The 24,866-nt window shown below is 38.7% G+C and overlaps 1 long non-coding RNA gene across 1 annotated transcript; it reads left to right on the forward strand.

The window, feature by feature from the left end:
- Positions 1-18,499: 18,499 nt before the first annotated feature.
- Positions 18,500-24,652, forward strand: LOC122801969. Its single transcript, XR_006364829.1, has 2 exons — positions 18,500-18,630; positions 24,229-24,652. It is a non-coding gene; the product is annotated as an uncharacterized LOC122801969 (long non-coding RNA).
- The last annotated feature ends 214 nt before the right edge of the window (positions 24,653-24,866 follow it).

The following is a 24,866-nucleotide window of genomic DNA, read 5'->3' on the forward strand; positions in this document are numbered from 1 at the left end:
TGTGAATAAATTTTTCAAGTATCTTTAAAGGAAATAAAATGCTATTAGCCAGACATTTGGAAGTGTAGTTCACTTCCATCTTTGTATACAAAGATTATATGTAACTGTTTCCATTATGTAGGTACACAATGTTCTTTCATAAGTCTGTTAACAAGATTTATTGTAGGATAGTCAAAAGTCTCCAAAATAGTGTCATTATCCTCCCAAATTCTCTTTTCCTTCAGCTGCTTTTCCAAAGACTTTTTTTTTTTTCCTGAGGGAATTTTTTTTTCTGAGGGAATTTAGAGGAGGAATCCACAGACAGTATGGTGGACAAGGACCCAGATGCATGTAATGTTGAGTGATAAGAATTCATTCAAATATTCCAGTCCACCCTGTCCTTTATAGAGTTTTGGCTAAACAAAATACAGTGGGGACATTCTGGCACCTCAGGCTTTGGACCCAAGCAAGAAAGACATAAACAATGACAATTATTGTCAGGTATCTGCTTCCTGTACTTAAGACATTTGTTTACCTTAATACCAAACATCTACAACTATCACTAGTAGAAGCCTAAAACAGCAACAGTAGCAACAAGGCTAAGGATTCCTTGCAGTTGGGTACTTCTGATAGACTGGTAATGCAACTGGCAACTTGAAGTACTCATGCAAATTGCAGCAAGAAAGTTCCAAAGGTAGCACCAGCTGCTAATCTTTTATATGACTGAATTACTATCATCAGTGTGGTAGGGAGTCTTTCAGGCCTAGGGGAGGAATGGAGTAGAGTTTTGAAAGTTGGGTTAGCCATAGGGCTACTGCAGGCAGGAATCCCAAGAGCCAGCACTGCAACAGTGAATACACTCAAGCATCTACAGTTAGCTCTCAACTGTGTTTTTATATTTATTTACCTGTGTTGAGGATTTCATTTTTTAAGGAGCTTTTCCCTCTGCTTAACAACTGTCAAGCCCTCCCCTACTAACTTCAAACCCATTCATTGTGTAGTGCTGAGAAGTCACCCAGATCCAACAGTGAGGGAGCCATCCAGAGGGCTGTGCCTTCAATGGCATCCCAGCTATGAGAGCATTTGTAGTGGATGGTCTGACTCCTCTCCTGGTGGTGACGTAAGCACTGTCACCATCAGGAGAGAATTGCCTATGACCTTCTGTCCTGACATGTGCTGTTTTACATGTACTGACAAGGGGTATTATCACAGGGAGATCATGCCAATGTCATCCCTACATGGACACTTCGCATCTTGATGTGCATTCACCTTCTAGCAGATACTGTGTAGTCAGAGCAAGTCAACCATCAGTCCTCCCCCCTCCAGAATGGACACTGCCATCCTCTCTGCCTGTACCATCAAGTACCCAATCAGCTAATTGAACTTGGTCACTTGGGCCTTAGGGTTTTTTTTCACCACGACTACAGGTTGAGGATATACGGTTTTGATGATTTGTTATTGAGGTTTCTGCTTGTTTAAAATAAGTACCTATTGTGTATGCCTCATTACAATCTGGTTCATTAGGTTGTGGACATGGGTGAGGTGGTGTAGCTGTTTTCAAAACACAGTTAACCTAAACAAAACATTTTAGGTTGTTTTTGCGGGATGATTGTTAAATTACGGAAGCAATTATTTTCTTTTTTTATTGTGATTTTACCTGATTCTTGAGACGTCTGCAGTCTAGTATTGATTTAGGTTCCACTTTTTCCAAATTTTGTCTCCAAGGATGAGGGTGGTTATTGTTACTGCTTTTGACCAAGAAATGGATGAGGCTTTTTACTTTCTTTTTGTGCAGAGCTGAAAATATTTAGAAGGGTTTGGGCAAAGTAATTTACTACTTTATCAAAATGTATGTATTCAAGTGGAGTCTAATTACATTCTTTTAGAGGGTGGTAATGTTTCTTTGGAAGAAATTTTTTGTATGGTATTTTGTATTTTTTGGGGTGACTCCAAATTAATATGTGGAATAATGATGACTAACAGAGTTTTCCTATACATTATAGTTGATATCCAGTCAGGTATCCTTATTTACCCAGTACTTTGGCTTGACAGTGCCAGGGAGATTTACATGTAGTTCAGTATTTGTGGTATATTTGGCTAAGTGTTGAGCATGCGATTCCTTCTATATAGGAAAAACCAATAGACCCCTTAGAAGAAGAATTTATGAGCATTATTATGGAATCAAAAAGAGAGACCATAATGCTTTATTCAAACATACTTTAGAATGTTCCATTTGTAAAATTTTTTGTTGTTCTCTGTAGTTGATCATGTTCCTCTTGACTTCAGTGGTGATAAAGAAGGGGAATTGGAATTTACAGAATTAAAATGGCAGATTCTGCTCAACACTTATAATAAACCTGGTTTGAATAATGGAGTCAATTATAAAGTTGTTTTGTATAGAAAGGCATATTATAATAAGTGTAAGTAATTTTAAAAGTTTTTAGGTGTTTTAATATAGCTTGCTGATTGGGTATTTTCTAATGAAGGAGGGGCATTTAAGAGTAGTTTGTCAATTGCAGGTAGCTCTGAAGAAGGCCATAATTGTTGTTAGAGGCCGAAAGCACTTAACTTATTTAATAAAGGAGTTTATAAGTCATCTTCGACAGTGGTTTGCAGTTCTTGTATGTCATCTTGCAAGTGTTTTTGGATTTTGACAGAGTATTCCTATAGATTATAGTTGATATCCAGTCAGGTATCCTTATTTACCCAGTACTTTGGCAGTTCTCATAAGTACAGAGACTAGCTGTACAAGTCTGGAAAAAGTTCATGTCAACAGTTCTTCATTTGGTGTTGTATAACTGGTTTTGGGCCAGTCAGTGTTGATGTTTCTATGTATTATTTTATCTGGTTTCATATTTGAAGATATCCATAATAATATATCTTCTAAGATGTTTTATATTTTGAGGAATTTGGAGGGGTGTGGATAGTAGCTAGCATTAGTAATTTTAAAGCTGTTTGTTTTGATGGTAGCTAGCAGATCTTCAGATTTTCAAAATGGTGGAATAGAGTGATGGTATTTGGATCATTTTTCGTTTATTTGGAGTTTGCTAGTGTATAGTGTAATTATACCTGAGGCCCTTTTTTGACAGACTGCCTATTCTAAATAGGCTGTAACCTGGCATGGGGTTTCCTCGTGCTGTGTTTGGGCTTAAGCCAAGTTTTTGTAATGCTTAATATATCAGGTTGTATATCCAGCTGTGTAGTTCAACATATTTTGTATCGTTATGAAAGTAAGAGTTGTAGTAAGCAGGTCCAGGATTTGGTTCAGTGTTGCCATAAAGGGGGAGATGTATGAATGAGGGTGTGTGATTTTGCAGAAGGTATTGTCATCTTGCCTTGTAGTTTTGGTTCTTAACTGTTTTTATGAAGACAAGTATTTCAGTTTAAAGTAATTATTTTGTTGTGGGAAGGTGAACATGAAGGCAGAACATGTGGGTGTTTAGCAGCATTATGTGTGGTATGTTTAAACAGGATTACCAATAAAGCTTGAAGTGTGTGTGTGTGTGTGTATGTGTGTGTGTGTGTGTGTGTGTGTGTGTGTGTGTGTGTGTGTGTGTGTGTGTGTGTGTGTGTGTGTGTGCTCTTTCTGTGACAGATATATAGGTTGAGTTATTTTGGATTAAACTGCTACTGCTGTACCTTAGATTGTTAGTGGCAAATACAAAACTTTCTTGTCTTTTGCTCATTTTGGTGATGGAAGGTTTTAGTATAGGTTTGTCTAACTGCATATTATTAAATAATTTTTGACTTTGCAAATATGTTTACAATGTAGGACTGATGCACCTTTTAAAATCTGAATTCTAGTTAAATGTATGAGTGTGGAGCTAAAGTTAAGTTATTTTTAATGTGTATACTTGGAGGAACTGAGAACATATAAATCTGTAAACATCTAGGGTGGGGCTAGGGATGGGTGAGGAAAAGGAGTAAACCAGTCCACCAATTAGATGAGTGATAGCCAGTCAGTGTGTATGCATGCACACTGCAGAAACATGTGGTGGCTCAGCAGAGAGCCTGTTGCATTTGATGTTACTTCTGTATTTCTATTACAGCAAACAAAAGTGAAATGTATTACTGCCATAATTCACAGTAAACTCAGAGGATATGTACTGCACTATTGCATAATGGTTTGAGGTTGTAGCAGTGTTGAAAACTGGCAGGATGAATGTTTTTGCCTGCAAGACTACACTCTGTAATAATGGCAGATCTCTTTCACAAATTTAAATTTAAAAACTTAAAAAAATAAGATAGGGGATAGACTTTATGTGTAAACAGTGCCAGAAAAGTCTGTAAGGACATTTGTTTTGCCTGCACTACCTCTTCTGAGATTTTGTTTGTCTCATATCAGTTGGGGTTGGGTTCTCCACTTTGAAACTGCTCCCAGCTAGGCAAGTACTTGTGAAGAGTAAGAGGGGCTACAGTGAAATTTCTTAGTGCCTACAGAACAGAAAGTAGAGAAAGAAGTTAGAAGGAGATGTGTGACAGGCAGTGTTAAGAAGAATGTGTGTGCTACAAGAGACGGCTGCTGCAGTTAACCAAAAGTAAATACTAAATACTACAGACAGATCGGTATGTCGAGCAGTGTAAATCAGGGACACTAACTAACATACAGCACTGCATATACATATTAACCTGCATTCTGACACACAGCTGTACCACAATATCAAATACATTTGCTATGTAAAATCTTGAATAGTATTTTACATCAGCAGTCATCTATAGTTCAACTAATATCAAGTACTGTGTTTGGTAATACAGTGTCAATATTTAGAGCAAATTTTCCCCAAAAAAGTAAAACAATTCTACAAGATATAAAGCAGTGCAGAAGCAGGTCATCCATTCACACTGCCAGCAACCCAAGTTTGAGTCGAACTATTGTTAGAACCAACCAGAAAAGATAGGATGATGTGTCAGATGGCCATCTTTCTTATCTCAGGGGGTGGGTTTAGGGAATCCAATGCCTCTGCGACCTGTGGTGGAGATAAGGAGCCTCACAGATCATGGAATTCAGTTAACAGGAAGGCGGTGATGACATTGGGTCTATATCAGTTGAGCAAAAGAAAACCCTATTACGTGAATACGAATACGTTGAACCGTATTGCGTGAAGTACATAAACCTCGAATGTCCAAAACTACGAATTCCGAAATGTCGATTTGTTTTGGTTGGCCCGTCTGCGGTATAGCTCCGTAAGGCAAGTGTCTGATAGATAGGACTTTAGGGTTAGGATTTGAGTTAAGGTAAGTGCATTGATAGGTAATGTATGTAAGATTTAGTGTAGTGTTAGATGTAGGTTTTTTTTTTTTTTTTTAAGTGTATGTATATGTGTTATTTATTTTGTTTGGGTGTATGTCTGTAGGGGAAGTGTGCGGTAGTTACAGACCTTAGGGTTAGGGAGGGGTTAAGGAGAGTGCATAGATAGTTGTGTATGTGGAGTTTAGTGTAGTGCTGGAAGTAGGGTTTTGTTAAATGTATGTATGTGGATTATTTATTTTGATTGGGTGTATGTCTGTAGGATTTGGTTAGTGTATGTATGTGGTTTATTTATTTTGTTTGGGTAAGTACTAAGTAGCAGGTGGTGGGGATGGCCGACTGTGATAGTTCAATATTTTATTTTTCGCAGTTTAGTGCTTTCGGGATTTTCGAGGTATAGGGGTCGATGTTTAGGTATTCGCCTAAAGGGGTTTTCGCTCAACTGATATAGACCCATGAGATCTGATGTCACTGTACTAGCATCTCCCTCAGGTAGAGGCTTTGACTTGCAGACATAAGGATGATTGTTCCAGCTCTGTACACTTAACTTCCCAAGGGATCTCTTGCTCCCTGGAACTACAGGTGAGTTACTACTGAGGTTGAGTTCCATAGGAGTTGGGGGCCTACTCGGTGAAGGGATACCCCAGGAGTACATGGGCAGAGCAGTTGGATGACCCGGACATTTTGCAGATGCGGAAGTTGGGGCAACTGCTGGGGGCTATATGACATTGGGAAGGACAGTTTAAGAAAGAAATCTGTAGCTTAGCAAGGATGTTACAAAAACATTAAAAGAACCACACAGAATATAAAACTAATGCCATGAATTCAGAATAACATTAATAGCAATAAATTAGCCCAACAGTATACATAATTAATGAAATAAAGTAAATAGCATCAGATATGCAGGACACAGTAAGAGTGTAAGTATAGGCAGATATTGTTGTTATGCCTAGTCACCATTAACATCTACAGCGATTTAAAAAAATAAATCAGAATAATTTAAAAATGGTACCTATAAATAGCAGTAATAAATGTACCATCTGCTGTATATGTATTATCCAGGAGCATCGCAAAATGTCTTTAGAGTTAGCAGCACATTCAAGGAAAAATGTTTAATGCAGATGGATGGACATGCTTAACTCATAAACACGTAACTGGTGTGGAATGACACACTTCTAGCAGCCTACACAAATTTGTATTCCTGAGCATTTCCTGAAAAATAAACTTAAAAAGGATAAGATAAACAAAAGTTACTAGTTTGTGGGCAATACATTATATTAAAACTGTACAAATTGCAATGTTATTAAGAATTATTCTTTGCTGTGATAATAGTCTGTATATTTATAGTCTTTCCATAAATATTATAGTATATTATAATGCACACAAATCCAAAATTGTATCTTTTCTAAAGTTTCACAAACAATTTGTCATATCTTGGAAAATGTATAACCTAGGCATATATTGTTAGAATATTTTTGTTTAACCAGAAGCAAGTTTTCACTTTACAAGAAAAAATTTATTATGAGTCCATGTTTATTGGGATATTTACAGAACTATGAAAATATATGTTTAATTATATAATTAGTAGACTAAATAACAATGAATATTTCAAGATAAGGGCTTCGCTGAGACAGATGCCTGGTGTCAGAGCCATGGCCTCAAGTTCATTTCCAAAAAGTGCATTGTCATCACCTTTGGTAAAAACTCTGTACCCATGAACTACTACATAGACATCAGTCTACTTAATACCAAATGTGTGATAAGAGACCTTGGGACCTAGGTGGACAGTAGTCTCTCCTTTGATAGTCACATCACCACAGTTGTCAGGAAGTCCTACATGGCACACCTCATCATAAAAGGGTTCTCATCCAGGAAAAGAGAGGCCATTGTTCCCCTCTACTCGACACTCATTAGACCCATTATAGAGTACAACGCCCCTTTTGGAATGTACCTCACAAGACATCTGCAGCAGCAGGAAAGGCCACAGAAGTACCTCACAAAGAGGATTACTGGCCTCAAACAGATGCCCTACACTGACCATCTCAAAAAACTCCAGCTTTACTCCATAGCATATCGCCTACTCTGAGGTGATCTCTGCCTAACATATAAAGCTATTGTCACCACAATAAACAGGACATGCTGGAGGGATAGATTCCTGTCCCAGAGACTTCCCATACTCTGGAACAGGCTACCCATCTATGTCGAGCAAAGTTCTTCATTAGCACTCTTCAAGAAAAATCTTGATGAGTGGATGAGAAATAGGAAATACACCCCGGGGATCACTTCTGTGTCTCTGCTCGACAGTGGCACAGGAAAATAACTTTCTTTGGTGGTGTAAGACAGGGAACCTTGTTGGCTAGGCTTACGTAGGCCTTTGGGCCGATAGCCTAGTACCTACCTATGAACTTATGTGCAACTTACAGTGCAAATTTAAGAGCTTTCTTCAACGTCAAAGGTTTCACCTGATGTCATGCAACAGTTTATAAGTCACTTGGTTTTTTCAAGTATTAAGTACATATGGAAATATTGTTTAATTTCATAATTGCTAACAAACCACTAGTAATATATCAGGTATAGTGCGATATAAAAGGATATTGAGAATGAATTGTCCTGTCTACCACCATGGCATTTCACACTGTACTGATCATTAACATGTATGGCTCTTAGTTATGAAAATATGAACATAAATATGAAATCAGGAATAGTAACTGATGAGCAGGGCATCCTAGATTAACAATCTTATTGTCAATTTGTTAATAACTCCCTGCGCTTTCTAATATTGCCTATTAGCTGTTGAGTCGCTTAGTAAATGAAGCCCAACCCCCAAGAAGTTCTGGACACCATAAGGTGCTATGTGTGTGATCTGAAAGTATCCAACAAAGGCTCTACGCATATTCCAAAACAAGGGGAAAGTGAGACAGATTATGGTGAATTTTGCACCTAGCCTTCAAATTAAATATATTGTTATTCCACAGGAAGTATTTGGCAAAAAATAAAGCAAGATAATAAAGATGACTGCGCTTACCTACAGATTAGAGAATTGGCAAACTGTACATCAGCACCCTGACTGGAGAACAGAGTATTAATGTCCAAGTAATGCCCTCTGAAAAATGAGTCTGCCGCTTCATGGCAGCATACTACGCTGCTGTGGAGCTCGGACTGCTAAAAAACTAATGGCTGCTATTACTTTACACTTGCTAAGCAGCTCTTTGGCTGTTTAGCGAGTGTAAAAAAATATATAGAAAGAAGTGTGTGTGTGTGTGTGTGTGTGTGTGTGTGTGTGTGTGTGTGTGTGTGTGTGTGTGTGTGTGTGTATGTATGTGTGTACATATGTATGTCTATATGTGTGTTTATGTTTCTGTCTTCATGTGTGAGTGAATGCATGTACGAAAGCAGAGGAAACTGTGTGTGTGTGAGAGAGATCGAGAGAGAGAGTGATGCTGTGGGAGTGAATGTGTGTATGAAAACAGAAGTGACTGTGTGTGTGTATGTGTGTGCGTGTGTGTGTGCGCGCACGCGTGTGTGTGTGTGTGTGTGTGTGTGTGTGTGTGTGTGTGTGTGTGTGTGTGTGTGTGTGTGTGTGTGTGACAGAGTGAGAGAGACTGAGACCTGTCTTGTGTGAGTAAAAGTGTGTATGAAAGCAGAACTGTGTATGAAAGAGAGAGAATGGGCTCTCTGTAAATTGTTGTTTTACTTATTTATTTATTTTTTTTACTTATGTTTTTAAGTACTATATTAAGTACTATACTATATTGGGAGGGTGGCCTAATGGTTAAGGTGTTTGCCTTGCAAACACAAGGTGCAGGGTTTGAGTCTCACAAGGGATAATTGGCTAGGCTTAAAATGGCTCGCAAGGGCAGTTAGCTTAGCACTAACCTAAGAACATCTAAGAACAATATATATATATATATTTTTTTTTTTGATTTAAAATACTTCTTCCAACACCATTAACGTGTACTACAGAAAATTTGAAACATTAGATGGTGGAACTATTTTACATCAAAAATATATGACAAAAATAATGTAGTGCTTAAAAAAACAAGTAAAACACAACAATTTTACAGAGCCCATTCTCTAAGCGCAATAATGCCCTCCAGGTATGTGTTAATGTGTAACGCACCCTATCGGGCATTATTGCTTACTTAGCTTCCTCCTGTCAAATGAGCAATAGCCAATCAGTGCACCCTGCAGAGGGATTGGAGACCTCTGTGATCAGACAGGTGGGTTTGATGTTTCTTTTTTATTTACTGTACAAGAATAAATGAGAAAACAGTGATATCCATAGTAGACTACAAACATTACAGTGCGGTACAATAGATTATAATGCTTTTGAGGTTATAGCAGTGCTTCAGACATTTCCAGAATATGGGTGTTTCCGCAGGGCTACAATCTGTGGTCATATCAGATCCTTTTCACAAATTTTAAATGACAAAACCTAAAAATAAGCTACAGGGATGGAATTTACATGGAAACAGTGTTTGAAAACCTTGTAAGCTTATTTTTCTGTCTGGTAAATTGCTGTGAGGTGTAACGTGACATTTGGTTGCACTACCTTTGCTGAGCAGTTTGTTGCTTGTCCTAGGTAAATTAGAGGTAGGTTCTGCACCTGAAAATATTCCAAGTCGGCATCTGCTTGTGAGGAGCAAGGGAGGCTACAGTAAAACTCATGTAAACAAAAACTGTGGTTATGTGAAAAACTGCCATTTCTGTCATTATAATGTTAAAAAATGTTCTGAAGAACTCTTCAATGTGAAGTAGCCTATTAGTAGTCAGCACGCTACTTTTATTACATTTTTATATTGGTGTGTACATGATGTATTGCTGCATCACCATCGGTGTATGGCTGGAAGTTTGTAAAGGACAAAATATCATTGTATTTGATACCTAGGGTTGGTGTTCTAGGCACAAGATGGTGAAACGTAACACAACACAACTTAGTGCATTTGCAAATATTTCCCTAGAGTACTTCTGTAAATTATAGGATGAGTAAATAAGACTTGTACTACTGTAATAATTTTGGAGATTAGTCTATAATCTAGATAGCATTGCAGTGTGCAGCAGAATTATTACACTAAATGGCAGTACAGTATACCTAATGACAAGCAACAAAGTCAGAGCAACAGAATGAGGCAGATGTTTATCATATTGATCATTGTTGCAGTAGCCTTAGCTATATGGGTTTTATCCTGCCAAGGATATAACAGTAAGCCAGATTCTAAAGCCTCAGGGCACTTTCCATGTGCCCAAACTGTCAAGTAGCCCAAGCTGAGCTGACAAAAAGATAAGCTGGGATGCAAAGCCCTTCATTTACTGAAGCTGAAGAATACATTCCTCCTAGGCTTTCGAGGATTAACAATCGGCTTGTGCTTTCCTTTGCTGGACGGATAAGTTCCCTTTGAGGAAAAAAAACTTCCACTTTCTTAATTTAGTTGATGTTCTATTACTTTCCTCTTCAGGAAAATTATTTTAAAGCTATAGAATGGTGTGTTTTAAAGGACTATCTCGAGACTAATTTACTTTTAAATGAAGCACTCTTTTTTTTTTTTTTTTTTCTGTCAGTTTAGAAGTAGTGTAAAGTAATTGAAATAATTTTTTCTGTGGAGAAATTGTTTATTTTTCTTTTGTGGGTCTGGCATAGTGTCTATAGTGCTTTTTACTGTATTTTTTCTGTCAAAAAAGTAACTTTTGTGGACTGGTAGTGTTTACTGGCAATTGTGCTTGTCTTACTTGGGAAAGGGGCAACATTTTCGGCTTGAACACAGAACAGACTACCAGTCTCATAGTTGGTCCTTCCTGCAGCTAGAAAAAGAAAAAGTTAAGCAAACAGCCTTTGCTACCACAACAGGCTAGCAATTTGCTTCAGTTGCAGGTGGGTGATTCTGCTGTGGCCATTTGTTGTACCTCTGACCACTCATATTTTAACCCAGATACCCCTGGTGTAGCGTCTACAGTCCCTATGGACTGGGAGTTAGCCAGGTCTTCTGCGGCTGTTGGGGTCTCCTCAGTCACCAAAGGAGAACCACTTTTGTCGGTACTGTGAGTGGAAAAAGGGAAGTTTTCCCTGTGGTCAGAATGCTATACCTATCCCTGGGGAAGAAGTGCTGACAACACAGATGACCCATTTTCCTGTCAAAAAGAAAATGAAAACTAAGCAAGTATCTACCCATTCTCAGATTCTGCTTAGATAGTAGTAGTTAACTGAGTCTGGCTCAGGGTTTAATTCAAGTTATTGCTCCTCCTTATAAAGTAGTTTCTGGTAAATGAAGGAGGGATTCCTCTTTTCCTTTAGAGATTCAAGATTCTGAATATGTGCAGGGATGATGAAGCTTTTTTTTTTTTTTAACTCCGATTTCTGATTCAGACTCAGGAGAGCTCAGTGTCCGATTCTTCTTCTGGTGGTTTGTTTTCATTGGAAGAACACTGAGGTTTCTCAGTCCCTCAGTAAATACTATAAGTTGTAAAAGAAGGATTTTCCAGAACCCATACCCATTCCTCCTGTTCTGTCTGCTTTAGGGGATGTATATGTTACTGCCTCCAGTTTTTCTGATAGTTCCCCCTAAAAAGTCAAAGAAGATGTATAAAGTTCCTCAGTCTTTCAAATTGTATACACTTGCCAAACCTGACAGAGCAGCTGTAGCTTTAGTTGATTTCACTGCTGCTAAGCCCGTCCAGTACTACTCTTTCTAATAAGAATGTGAAAATTGATAGGTATGGGAAAAAAGTATGTACTTCTGCAACTTTGACTTTCAAAATTTTGAATTGTCAGTGATATGTTAAAGTTTGTTCTGATAAATTGTGAAAGTATGAAGAAAGTTTTATCTGTAGTTTTTTCTTGAGAGGAAAAATCTGCTTTAAATAACTTACGTTTTTTATGTCGCCCAGGTCTCTTCTTATTGTTTGCAGGGTGTGTGTGTGTGTGTGTGTGTGTGTGTGTGTGTGTGTGTATATATATATATATATATATATATATATATATATATATATATATATATATATATATATATATAAAAAACTCTACTGATACCTCTTCCAGGGCTAAGGCCACTAGTACTGTTTTTAAAGAGGTTTGCATAGTTGCATTCTTGGAACCTCACAGATAATGATAAAAATGAGATTTTAAATTCTCCTTTGTATAGAGGTTTAGTGTTTGGCCCCTCTGCTGCAGAGGTGATCAAGAAGTGTGAGGAAAGGGGCAAGCTGATCCAGGGAATCTCTTTAAGATTTTTCAGCCCTCCTTTTCCAAACTGCCCGAGGGATCTTCTACCTCCCCATCTAATTTTGGCAAAAAAAAAAAAAATAGTTTAAACAGCCTCAATAGAATTTAGGTAAATAGATGTTTAAGAAGAAATGGCAAGGAGGTTCCAAAAAGAAGTCTTGAGCTTTCCAAAACGAAGGACAGTCTAACACATCTGAATGACTATTCAAAAGACTCTTGTGACCCCCTCCCACCCTGACCCTTTTTCTCTTCTTGAAAGTCAGAGTCTCTTGTTTTCCTCTTTGGCAACATATTGTTTCTGATAAATGGGTTCTGAAAATCATTTATCAAGGTTATAGATGGCAGTGGAGGAAATTCATTCTTTCAAGAGGGACATTCCTCATCCTCTAGATCAGACTCTTTTGTTTCCACTAATTCTTCATCACGTCTCAAGGAGTAATGGAACCAGTTCCTCCTTTCTGGGTGGGAAGGGTTTTTGTTGAAGGATGTTCCTTGTACCAAAGAAAGAAAATGCTTGGAGACCAGTTCTGAATCTTTCATTTCTAATCACGTTTGTGATAGTGCCCAAATTCAAAATAATGTCACTTCATAGCCTGTTACCTCTTCATCCTCTCTCAAATTTCCTTGTAACACTAGACTTAAAAGATGTTTTTCATCACATTCCTTTTCGTCTAGACTTCATAAGTTCCTTAAGATTTTTCTGTGTCTGGATCACATTATCAGTTCTTGCCTTACCCTTTGGACTATCCACTGCACCAGTAATGTTCACAAGTTGTCTAACTCCTGTTATAGCTCATTGCAGGCTACAGAGTATCCAGATTTTTCCATATTTAGATAATTCGCTTATCTTTACAGAGCCTTTTTCAAAGTGTCAGGCATCATTCTCTTGGGTGAGAGATCTCTTACACAAGCTGGGATTCCAAGAGAACATTCAGAAATCTTTCTTGACTCCCTCACACAGGATTGTGTTCCTGGGATGGTAATTGGGCATTTCCATTCAAATAGCTTTTCTTCCAGAAGAAGAAGTTAGATCTTTATTTAGATATGCTTTTAAGGTTTTTCACTCAGACTTCAGTCACTGTGAGGGAATACCTCAGGATTTTGGGTCTCATGGCATCTGTGATTCTCATGATACTCCTGGCAAGACTCCACATGAAAAAGATACAGTGGTAACTGAAATCGTTATGGTCCCAGCACCAACATCCTTTATCTTTTCAAATCCTGGGGCTGAGGTTCGTCAGAAAAGAGATCTGTAGGTGGAAACAACAGATATCCTTGAAAACAGGTCTCTACTTCTCACTCCCTGCTCCAAAGCAGTTGGTCACCATAGATGCTTCGGACTTGGGGAACAGTTTCAGGAGAGATAAAAGTTCAGGGGGGTATGGGACACCAAGGACAGATGCATTCACGTAAATATTAAGGAGATGTTTGCCCTGATCAAGGCACTTAACTCTCCAAACTATCTTTACTCCTCAGGATCTCTTCGTGTCGTTACAGAAAATATCAAAGTCAATGTGGTACATCAACTAGCAAGGGGGAAATCCAGTCATATCCCTTTTGCCAACTAACTATGGTAGGTTGGGATATAGTTTCTTAGCACAATGTCACTGTATACAGGCATCCTACATTCCATCAGAGCAAAATTGTGTGGCAGATAAGCTGAGAAGGAGCAGGGCAGACCCTCAAGAATGGAAACTAGATTGGGGGTCTTCCAAGATTTGATACGTCTGTGGGGAGTTCCTCAAGTAGATCTATTTGCATCCTCTTTGAACAGTCAACTGCAGGATTCTGTTCCAGGACTTCACACAAGAAGGCCTGGAAGACAGATGCATTTTCTTTGGATAGGAATTTTCCTGTATGTTTTTCCACCCTTTCCACTAATATCCAGGGTGCTTCTGAAGATTCAGAAGGAATCCCCTAAGATCATTGTGGTGATTCCCTTCTGACCCAGGCAACTGCAGAGTTCTCCCTTCTTTTGGAAATGGCCAGGGGCAATTACCACAAGCTTCCTCACAGATTGGTAACACTAGACTTAAGATGTTTTTCGTCATATCCCTATTCATCTAGACTTCATAAATTTCTTAAGTTTTTTGCATGTCTGGATCACATAATCAGTTTTTGCCTTACCCTTTGGAACAAGGGTGTTTGATGCACCCTGACATGAATCATTTTCAGTTGACTGCCTTGATAATAGGGTCTTAATTCCCTTTAGGTACCTGTTTAGTGAGGATGTGCAGTAGGTACTAATGGAGGCAAGAAAGTGGGCAACTAGAAAATGATATAGTAACAAATGGAAAAAAAATTCTAGTTGGTGCCAACAACATAACCATCCCCCATTCAGTGCTAGTTGTTCTCTGGTTTTACAATATTTGTGTGAGTTATTATCATATGGCCTTTCTTATTCCTTTATCAAGGTCCATTTATTGGCCATTTCAGCATGTCTGCCCATGGATATTCCTCTTTGAAGGCAGGCTGACGTTAGATGTTCTTGAAAGGGGTTTTGTATTAGGCCTCCAAGAGAACTGTGGCCCTCCAGGGGATCTTAATTTTGGGTTGGAGAAGCTAGCACATGCTTAATTTGAATCAGCTAATTTAGGTGACTGGAGGTTCTTTACATGGAACAAAGTTTTACTGATTGCTCTGACCTCTGAAAGAAGGGTATCTGAATTGCAAGCTCGTATTGTGAGTCAACCCTTTGTCATTTTCCATAGGGACATGTTTCTTTGAGAACTAATCCTCCTTTTATGCCTAAAGTAATATCCAAGTTTACTTTAAGCCCAACTGTCTATCTCCCATTTTCTTTCCTGAACCTAAAAGGAGGGAGAAAGATTACTCCATACCTTGGATGTCCAAAGACAACTCTGGTACTATGTTGACAGAACTTTCTCTTTCAGATCTTTGGATTAATTATTTCTTGTGAAGGTAAGAACGGACAACCAACCTGTGTCAAAACAGATGACTTCCAAATGGTTGTCGAAGGCTATTACTTTTTGTTATACTCACCATAATAAATATATTTCAGGCAGGGTCGAGGCCCCTCTACCAGGGCCTAAACGTCATCTATGGCTTTTTGGAAAGGGATGGATACTGGAAATATTCTAGAAGCTGCTACTTGGTCCTTTGCATGTACTTTACAAAGCACTATGCTATCTTAATTCCTTCTCTAGGTCCAGATCGACCTCCTGGGCTCTTCTCACCTCCCAAATGTAGTTCTAAGCTATGGTAATATAACCATAAGGCTAGGATTACTGCAGTGATCAATATGATGAACATAGTACAGTTGAGTAAGTTGAACTTGCCGTAACAGTAGATGTTTGAATGATCACTGCTGTAGTAGCTACTCCCTGTGTTCATGTTTTTTGCTGTGTTTTTATGTCAGGGTGTGGACATATATTTTTTGTTGTTCTTAGTATTGTCCTTTCAGGGCTCAGCATCTCTTCTTCTTCTCTCGCTCTCTCTCACCCCGCTGGCAGAAAAGCTCTTAAGGGCTTCATGCTGAAACTTGTCTTTTATTCAGCTCAGCTCAAGCTGCTTGACAGTTTGAGTGCATGGAAGGTGCCCTGAAGTTTTGGGAGCTGTCTGGCCATTATATCCTTGGCAGGATATAACCCATATAGCTATGGCTAATTCAGCAGTGATCATTCGAACATCTGCTGTTATGGTAAGTTCAACTTAGACAGCTATACTTTCTCATCCTGCATGAAAAAAGTCAAAGCAGATATCTGATTCCTCATTACAGACAATTTAAAAACTTAATGTCAAACCACTTTTATAGCATTAAAAACAAGCAGTACATAAATGAACTACAGCTGAAAAGGTCCAAGTAAGTCTTCCATAAAAAAGGGAGGCACGTAACATCACATGGCTGAATTACCCAACACTTGTTTTTAAAGTACATTAATTGCAGTGAACTTATCAGGCTTAAACTTTAATATGCAAGTTAAGGAAATTGCATCAAAAAGATGCATGCTTAGCAGTATTTGCATTATTGGTTATTCATCTCAATGCAACAAAAATAACAGAGCAAATATGCTGATGGCAATCTTCATGTTTTTCTGGCCCCAAAGAAGAAATTATGGAAGGCTGCATGCAGACAATAGAAAAGTGCGGTATAGGGTGTGATTTAAAAATACCTTTCCTGAATAATGAGGATTACCCGGATAACTAGTATAATTAATCACTGAAAAACTGGCGATCTTAGCATTTCATTTAAACCAGATGTGGGGAGAGTTTCACAGTTACATAAGGGGCAAGCACACATTTCTTAACTGTCCAGAGTTTCACTGAAATTCCTGATTTTTTGTCAAATATTTTTGGTCTGCTCCTCATAACAATTGTGGTTTTCTGGCAAATTTCTGAGGATTGAAGTCACTGAAATTAATTGCAGATATTTGAATTTCAGTCTTGATATCCTTCAGAAGTTTACTAATTGCAAAACCTGTTCTTCTGTCAACTAAGTGTATAAAATCGGTCTCTGATTTTTGCCTTTATCCAGAATTCTTGTGCTAAGGGGCTGAGAAGTGTGGGCAAGCATGATGTGGGGAACTTGGTTAGCTATTTCAGTGTAGTGTTCTCTTTTACATATATAGTATAGATTTTTGAGGCAGGGACATTTACATCAGAATACTGCTATCCTGACAGCAGCAAATACAACAGCAATTAAGTGAGCGAGTAGCCGCGCATTACAGAGCTTTGGCATTTGAGGCCAGGAAATTAAGAATACTATTAGAGTGACATAAATTTCCCACAAAGCTATGCATTAATCATAAAAATATTATTGAATATGTTTTGTGTGTTGGGTAGGTCTAAGTATAATTTATTTTTTAGATTAAGCTGCGTTCTCCTACTTAGCTGCATTTTCCAGCAAGAGTGCAGGAGCTGTAGTACCTGTCCTTCCTTGTGGCAGAATACTTGGAGTGGGACTGTATAAAACAAGCTCCCAACCCCTCCCTGGCCCACTTCTCTCTAGTCTGGGACGTAAATCGAACCCAGACCATCTCAGGTGTAGTCAGAATTCCATTCCTCTACACTGTGAGCTCCTGATACATGATTTTGACAGGTTCCCCTTAATCCTGAAGTCTGTTGGTTTGCTTCCCTCAGTGACTTTTTGCTTACCACTCAGTTTTAAATAAGTCACTTAACACACAATGCTCCCATGTTACCCCTGAAAAGAAGTTCTTGTACTTAGATTTATCTGATTAAAAAAAATATATATTCCAACATCATCATCTGACTTTTTCTGTGAAATCCACAGCCAAGCTGTTAAACGAATTGCTTATAACTGTAGTTATACATAGCAGCAATATTTGTATATTTGCATGAATATCATGCTAATGCATGGTATCAGCTGAGGTCAAGTGGAAGCGATGTTCAACTTCATCTTGGAAAGATGAAAATTAGAACAACTTAATTCCTGATACCGTGGATCTAGCCAGTGTGATTATGAGATGTAACAGTTTGTTTGGAAATATATTTGCCTCACTACAGCAAATAATACATTTCTGTGTTCAAAACGAAACATAATAGTTATGGAGTTTTAAATTCAAGGCCACAGAAAGCTTATTTCTTCTTAATAACTTCATCTTTAGGTGACATAGCGCTACACTAGAGTTGCTGCCTGACAGCATTTGTCAAAGTGGTTAATTTCCAGTTCAAGTGCTTTGTGTATGGAATTTGCATGTGTTCTCTGTGTCTGCATTATTTTTTCATTGAGGTCCTTGGTTTCCTCCTATATCCCAAAAACATGTATTATGTAGATTGTCAAGATTCCAAATAAACGTGTGTGTGTGTGTGTGTGTGTGTGTGTGTGTGTGTGTGTGTGTGTGTGTGTGTGTGTGTCCCTCTTGTCCAAGGATGACTACTTGCTTAATGCCTTTTTGCTGTTGGGATAGAATTTGGCTCACTGCAGTCACAAAATGGATAATTAGGTAATGAAAACGAATGAATGAATGAATGAACAATGCAGTTTTAAGTTTTTCTATAGCTCTTTTGGTTTAGCAAGATGATATCATTTCTTTTCGGTGTGGTTTTGAAAATTATTTTCCCTGCAGATCCCTGAAGTGTTTTTGACAATCTCATTAAAGCTTGTTGGCACTGAGGACTGTAATTAGCCAGGGCTTCGTAAGACAGAAGGAGTTAATCCGCTGAGCTGTACTAAGTGGCTGCAGAAGGCTGAATACTAAGAATGGTTAGTTTTACACTTTTGCATGATATTACAATTTGAAATTATCAATTGCCTTTTATGCAGATAATTATGAAGAATGTAATAGTTTGGGCATTTAAAGGGAAGTGGGTAGATAAAATATGTGCAGATGCCAAAGATCTTCAATCATATTCAAGCTCTTAACAGGCTGGAGAACCAAAACAAGAAGCAAATTAACAAAAGACAATGTAACATGGAGGCAAAGTGATGTACCACTTTCATTAGTCAGGAAAATTACTTTGGAGTTATCACAACTGAAAACCTCAGATTGTCAATGTTGCAGAAAAGTAGACACTTTAAGTGAAGGAGAGCAGGTCAGTGGTACTGTTTATAATATTTTGTTAGAAAACTTGATGTTTATTGCTAGACATTAATACCGTTACTGCATAAACCTCACACAATTTATTTCTCTTTCATAGCAAGTAGAAATGTGCACCTTTAGTTACAACCTTGAAGACATCTTATGTCTTTAACAGTTGTCCCTTGTCCAAATTTTTTTACGCAGCATTAATTCATCTACACACAGGCTTTTGGTACAAATGCATTCCATTAAACTTCCAAAAATATCAGTTTTATTGTTTAAAAGGGCAGGGGGCAATTGGTTAGCCTGAGGTTCAGCCTAATATTGTGTTTACTGTAAACATTTGAAATGTCTAGACCTAGATGAGCAAGTCCCAAAATGCAGAGACTAAATGACTGAAAAAACAGATTTATGTATACCAAGTCATAGATAGCCATTTCTTGGAATATTCCCTTTTCTCTGAAACATGGCAGTCTTGGAGATGGTATGTATAAGTTTGCTCCCCTTGCAAAAAAAAAAAGTTTAAAGAAGAGCAATGTTCAATATTTCCTCTTTTGCATTTTTGCTCTTTTTTTTTTTTTTTTTTTTTTTTTTTTTTTGATGTGTGAGTGCCAACATTTCAATAGGAAAGCATATTTTCAGAAATGGTGCTTGCTGTATGAAATAGAAGGGAATTCTTTGCTGACACTCTTAATTATTTCCTGGTGAGACTTTCTTGGAACTGTCTTGGTTTGGAGAACTTCAGGAAGCACATTAAAACACCGCCATATTTGAAAAACAGACTACAAGAGTAAATTGAAAGTGGAAGTTTGTACTTGGTGACATTTTAAATAAAACACAGGAATCCTTATGTATACCCTGTGCAGTAGATTGGTGGATGAGTTTGAGCAGACCTGACTAAGATACAGATGTTCATGAATGAGGAAGAAGGAAAACGTTTAAAATCACCTTGGAGTGATTGAAGCATACAAAAGATGGAGTTTGCCCTTTGGTAGGTTTTATTTATCTACTCCTGTTATTTCAAGATCTTGGCAACCCATGCATAGTATTAGCACAGGCATGCACCCCCCCCCCAAACACACACACAAACAAGCCCCTTCACACATACTCACATTTACAGAAACACAGCCACACTCACACATCTGTAGTTGCAGTCATTTGTCTAGTTCTGCTCCCACCTGGTGAGACAAAAACGCAGACATCTCTAGTTTTTGCATCCCCTACCTACCATATTGTAATACATAACCCATGCAGAGAGAGAGAAAGAGGCTCTCTCTCTCTCACACACACACACACACACACACACACACACACACACACACACACACAAACACACATCTCTAGAGGTGAGTATTAGTACCCAGGCTGACAGTGAGGCACCGCTGTCAGAGGATACCACACTTCCTGTGGAAGGGGAGCTGGGAAGGATTACAAAGTGAGAGTTGAGACAGGCTCAGCTCTCAGACCCTCCATTACAAGGCTTGAGGGAGGTAGCTAGGGAGGTGTCTGATTCTCAAGGAAATGGAATTCCATATACTGGAACAAAGGGTTACTGTATAGAGAATTGGACCCCTGAGGGAGGGCTAGAGGGTGAGCGAATACAGCAGTTGGTAGTGCCCAGAGCCTACCGTCCTTGCACTTCTAGCCATAGCCCATGACATTCCCTTTGCAGGTCATATGGGCATAAATCATACCAAGAGATGTATTATGCATGACTTTTATTGGCCTGGGATTGCAAGGGATGTAACAGGATACTGCATATCCTGTGAGCAGTGCCAAAAGGTAGGCAAGGCAGGAGACAAGGTCAAAGATCCTTTGGTGCCTTTGCCTGTGATTGAGGAGCCATTTCAGAGGGTAGCTATGGATGTTGTGGGGCATCCGAGTACCCCATGTTCCACAGGGAAGAAGTATATACTAGTGGTAGTAGATTATGCTACCAGATACCCTGAAGTGGTGGCCCTGTCCTCCATTGAGGCAGAAAAGGTGGCAAATGCTTTGTTAGAGATTTTCAGCAGGGTAGTGTCCCAAATGAAATACTGACTGACAGAGGTGCCAATTTCATGTTAGACATGCTGGCTTGTCTGTGGAAGCACTGTGAGATGAAGCACCTAAAGACCACCCCTACCATCCCCAGACTAATGGTCTTGTGGAGAGGTTAAGCTCTACACTAAAAAACATGCTATGGGCATTTGGAGACCAGTTTAAGAGAGAGTAGGACAAATATGTGCCCCATCTGCTGTTTGCATACAGAGAGGTACTCCAGGAATCCACAGGTTTTTCACTCTTTGAGTTGCTATATGGGCATCAGGTGAGGGGACCTCTAGATTTGATTTGTGATGAGTGGGAGGGTGATTGTGAATCTCACAAGGATTCTGTTGTGGCATACGTCCTTAACCTCAGGACAAGGATCAGGGAACTCATGGACTTGTCCCAGGAGAACCTGGCAGAAGCTCTACAGCAAAAAAAGGTCTGGTATGACAGGAATGCTCAAGCCAGGGAGTATGCTGTGGGGCAGCAGGTTATGGTTCTCATTCCTGTCAGCCACGGTAAGTTGTAGGCAGCTTGAGAGCGAGCCTTCAATGTGGTAAAGAAGGTCAGTGAAGTTAATTACATGGTAGAGCTGCTAGGCAGGAGGCAGGGGCCCAGATTGTACCATGTTAACATGATGAAAACTTACCATGATAGGGAGACCCTGGTTCTAAGTATTTGCAGTAGAAATCGGGAGGAGTCTGAGGGAGATCCATGGCTACAGGTAGCCAGCCAGCAAAATCCCTAGTTACTGTGGTGGAGCCTAGGGTTGCAGGCCTATGTTATGACAGTGCAGCACTGTAGTGGGGTTAGCAATGCCAAGGCAGATGGAATTTCAAGACAGGGTATGGGCTAATGTATTACCAGATAGGCTAATTCCTCTCAAGCAATGTTTCTCAAGGGGCACTTGAAAAACTAGGTTGAGTCTTCAAAGGGGGGAGAGGTGCAACGATAGGAGGTACTGCCAGCCCAGCTAGCTGGAATTTTGTAAATAATTATATGTCATTTGTAAATATCAAACTGATTTATACAAGATGCTTGTGTTACAAATGTGTTAGAACTGTATGCCATGTGTATATCAAACTGATCTGCACAGATGTTTATGTTGAAAATGTATTTATAAAGTGCTTGTGTTTGAAATGTATTCACAGTGTGCCCTACCGGAGAGAACAGAAATGTACATGCACTATTGTTTAAATGTATATGTTTTAACAGAAGAAACTGGAGGGTTAACCTCAATCCAGCACACTTTAAAATATATCTGAAATTAAATCACTTTACGGGCTGGGCCATAAAGATGCTATCTCACAGGTTTCAATGCAGGCAGAGACACAAAGTCTGTACCAGGAAGCTTTCTGTATTGTCTTTGGGTTGAATTAATTACGACTCTGGAAGCATGGGGGTATGAGATTGTTTTATGACTGTGTGTATTTTTACAGGTAGGTGCTAAGTCCTACGAGCTTCCACCAATGGGGATTTGCATGGGCATGGGAACTAGAAGTCAGATGACCAGAAGTGATGACATTCTGTAAGCTGTCCCTGAAGTAATATTTTAGATATTATTTTGAGAAGTCTCTTAGTGAGACAGAGCATTCTCTATTCTGTCTTGGACCTAACAACAAGGAGCATTCATCACTTCATCTGTCTTTCTCTATTAAGTAATTAGGGAATAGTGATTCTCTTAGATTCAGTCAGGAATATAGTGAAGCTTAGTGTAAACATTGTTTTCTTTATTTGTTTGAGTTTGTCCTTCAATGTTATTTTAAGTATTTTCTGTGATTTTGAACTCTGTCACTGTAAATATATATTTAGTATTGTCTTGTTCTTTTATTATTTATTATTAAATATATTTAAGCCTTTCATTGTGACTGATCTTTATAGAGATATTTATGTTTTGAGAGTATTTGCATATTTATTTGGTGACATGGCCTTGCTCTTGGTCAAACTACCATTTATATTAATATTAATTTCACTCAGTATATTGGGTACCATTGGAAGAGCCTTAAGGTAGCTGGCAGGAGTGACTGGTGGCAGTGCTAACTACCTTATAGTCAGAGCAGAAGGGAGCATAGCAAGTAAACCTGTGCCAGCCTTTCCCAGGTGTGTATATGTGTGTGTGTAAATCAAACCTCAAAAAGTGTGTGTGTCAGCTACTTGGGCAGGGACATGAAGCACTGGTTGGACAGAGAGGGTGCTGCAGGTGTTGACTTGGACACTTAGCTGAGATCTCAACTCTATAGCTGTACTAGTGGGGAGTCTTATTGGGGATCTGGAGAAAGAGGAAGAAACCAGCCCTGGACTGTGGTCCCTGTGTGCTGTTAATAGAAATTGTGTTTGATTGTGCTTGATGCAGAGAGCTGCATCTGGAGATACTGTGTGTGTACCTGTCATCCTCCCAGTGAATGTCCATCACTTGTGCCAGTGGTGAGGATTGAGGCTCGTTGATAACTGGCCCAGAGGTGGAGGGGCATCACAGAAGGCATTCACATTTTCTTCCAAGAGTGAAATTTACTTGGACAAGCAAATTGGGAGCTGCCAACATTTCTAGGGATGAGAGCACATGGCTAATTAGCATTGGCCACACTCAAACAGTTCTACATTACAATGCAGCATTGCCCACAAGACTACGTTGTGTGCTAAGACTTCCAAAAATGAAAAATGTTAGTGGTAGAGTCATTTCAAAATTGGAAATGCTTAGCACAGTGTTGAAACTTTCTTAAATAAGGCTTCCATACCATGCTAAGCTTTTCTGAATTCCAAGGCTTGTTCTATGATGTTACTAAGAAGGCTGCAAAAATGTACATTTGTGCACAGAAATGCAGAGGATCATGCATCTGCTTTCATTTATGTACATGTATCAGGATTGCCTTGCATTGTAATCATTCCTGAACGAGTACACTAGAAGACTCAATATGCTTTGACATTTCTGTGTAAAGGTAATATTTACCAAAAATTACAAGAATGGAATAAATGAATAATAGTAAGAAGAAGCCAAAAGGGTTGTCGAAATTCAGATGACAATAAGCAAATTTATTAGTTGTGAATTTTTAACAAGGTTGAGTAAGTATCCCTGTTGTGCCATTAGTCTTCTGCAAGATCTTTCATGTTTCGAACATAGTGATGTAGCTTTATAAAACTTCAAAACAGTTTACTAAAAAGTTTCCCAGGTGGGTTTAGAAAAAGTTTAATATAACTTCTTAAGCCGTTTACAATGAAACAACATTAATAGCTAGACTACCGTATTTCTTTTCCAGCTATCTTTCAGATCATTCAAAGCATCAGAATGGGGATATAAGAAGCTGCACAGCCTTGAAGAATTTCACTGTATATTACAGTGGATCATTGCAGTTGTAATGCAGCACAGATAAAAGCAAGCTTGCAGAATCTTGACTACACCTTGGAACGTGGAATGCATTCATGGATGACCTTTCTATTGACATCCTGATGTATAATGTCTTAAGTGTCCTGACAAAGTGACACCTGGCTTTTCTACTTACTTGATGGTTTAACCATATTGGTTGGCTCAAATAATGCTCTTTATTTGTCGTAGTGTCCAGTCACCTGACTGGTTTGTTTCTGTGAAAATGTGGTTGCTTATTAATATACATTGTATTTAATATAATTCTGTAAGTTTGACTACAGCGGTAGCAAGTTTTGCAATAAATGCATACATTTGAATATTATGGTACATATGCTGAATGCAGTTGGTTATCCTCTGGCATGAGCCAGAGCAGTGGATGTTTTTCAGTTTGAGGATATGAAGAATTATTTCTTTTTTGTTTCATCTGCAAGTCATAGAGAAGATGCAGAATGCCAGATCTGCAAAGGAGAGTCAGGCTTTGTTAGCCAATAGGACTCTGCTTTGCATATACTCAGTTCTGTAGATATAAAC

The sequence above is a fragment of the Protopterus annectens genome, chromosome 5.part0 (genome assembly GCF_019279795.1).
Source record: "Protopterus annectens isolate FY-2018-M chromosome 5.part0, PAN1.0, whole genome shotgun sequence".
NCBI classification, from domain to species: domain Eukaryota; kingdom Metazoa; phylum Chordata; order Ceratodontiformes; family Protopteridae; genus Protopterus; species Protopterus annectens.